Genomic DNA, 2,035 nt, shown 5'->3' on the forward strand with positions numbered 1-2,035 from the left:
ATAGTTTATTAACGTTTTTTTTTTGTTTTTGTTTTCATTAACATCACTGCGACAACTGTAATTTCAGCCTAAAAGAAAAGCACACCCGAAAATATATATATTCGATCAAGCCAGAAACTCACAGCATTAACTTTAGAGATAATATGCCGGGAAATTTTGCTAGACTAATAATACATTGGCAGGGCACTATGCTCATATATGTATGTATGTTTTGTATAACTGTGTACAAATTTTTTTTTTCTGGGAAAGAATGTGAAGAAACTTGTATATGGCGGAATTGTTTTGTTGCTTTTTGGAAAATATTCAAGTTGTTTCCGCCAACTCCCATTCTAAATTACTGCCTGTATTGCTGTTACCTATGTCTAGCGTTATTTTGCTTGCAAAACTCTTTGTAAGCCTTTTCGGTCTCTTCATCCATTTCGGGATCAGATCGATATCGAGATCGCCCCCTCGCCGTCTTCATCATGGGAAACCCTACCCGGCCCGCCCGCTGCTCCATCAGACAAAAATCGGTCTCTTCCGCCGTAATTCCCTCCCTCTGGCCCATGAATATAGGTTCGTCGCTCATGCGCAATGGTTCTGGTGCTTTTACGCCTGCTGCTGCAGCTTCCACCTCGGCGGTTGGTGAATTCAGTTTGCGTCCCCAATTTTCTTTGCAATGCTATTACCTTTGCTGCTACGGATATTTACCCTGTGATCGCTGATTGACGGGTTGAAAACTCGATAATTTCACGCATTTCATTTGGACAGTCTGCGTCAAATCATAGCCGGCCAATTTCGTGTTAAACAAATGCAACGTATATTGTCGGAAGACTCCTTTGATAGTAGCTGTTTAAGTGAGTACACTATATTTTCGGCATTGGTGTATGCGTTGTCGTCCCGCGCAACTGCAAAATAATTCGCGAGGAAGAAAAGGGCCTTTCACGCCTTTTTTTGCGGTTTTTCTTCATATATTGCATAACCTCTTGCTGGTGATGTCCAGCTTGCATTTGAGCAAAGGGGTGAAAAAGTGAGTCTTTCTTTAAGTTGAGCATGTCAAAGATTGTAGAGCTTAGCCATGTAACGGAAGTTGATTCTGTATGGATTCATTGAAGATATCTTCCATTGCATTCGACAATACATATTGGGTTTTTCTCCATACCCTCAAATATGGTAAGAAACCTTGTGCGCAGTTGTGTCAATGTCCCGGGGTTTTGTTTAGACATTGAATCACGGTTCTCAAGTATCAAGTGCAATTGTTTCTACATCTGAACTGGTCGTACCATTGCCAGCATTTGAATTTGTAGCGCCCGAATGATTGTGACGTTGGTAGCGTCCTTGTCCACCGTGATGTTGATTATGATGCTTATTATGCCTAGGATGTTGATGTGACTGATTTTGGCTATAATAATTATTGGCAGTATTCTTGTTCCCACTACTACCGGAGGCGTTGCCGATTTTTAAGCGTTCCTGTACGGACAGCCGTCAATGGTGATTTGGGGACCGTATTGCTGTTGATTATGATTGTGATGATTATTTTGTTGATAACCATTGGGGTAACGTTGTGGACGCGTCGATTGTTGATGGTATTGTTGATAGGTTTGCTGATTGTACTTTGCTGATGTCGTTCTAAACGCTCCTGAGCGCCAGCTGCAAGATTACTCCGCTACCACGAAACGTGGCACAAATTCTTTAGCATATGGTGATAGCTTGGATGCGATACCGTGCGTGCATACGCGTTCGCGTTATTTGCATTTAATGACGAAGCGCCGTGTGTAGGCGTATTTGTTTGCGGACTTAGGCTTCCGTAAGTGTATAATCCTCATCTTCAGTAAATGGGGCGACCCCGGTTTATATCCATAATGTTATTTTGCGTTGAAGCTTTTGTTATTAGTTGTATCGGCTTTATGTTTTGCGTTCTTTTGGCAAGTATTAACTAGGGTTTGGGATTCGATTCGTTGAAAAATTCTAAAGAGCATATAAAAGAATAATGTTAATCAATTTTCTTTATTAACTCGATAAAATATCATTTTTTGAAACAATGCCCGAAACGGTG

The 2,035-nt window shown here is 41.1% G+C and overlaps 1 pseudogene; it reads right to left on the bottom strand.

Moving 5' to 3' along the window:
* Positions 1–352: 352 nt before the first annotated feature.
* On the bottom strand, positions 353–1,815 carry LOC126767433 (uncharacterized; annotated as a pseudogene).
* Positions 1,816–2,035: the final 220 nt, after the last annotated feature.

The sequence above is a fragment of the Bactrocera neohumeralis genome, unplaced genomic scaffold (genome assembly GCF_024586455.1).
Source record: "Bactrocera neohumeralis isolate Rockhampton unplaced genomic scaffold, APGP_CSIRO_Bneo_wtdbg2-racon-allhic-juicebox.fasta_v2 ctg6354, whole genome shotgun sequence".
Taxonomy (NCBI): Eukaryota; Metazoa; Arthropoda; class Insecta; order Diptera; family Tephritidae; genus Bactrocera; species Bactrocera neohumeralis.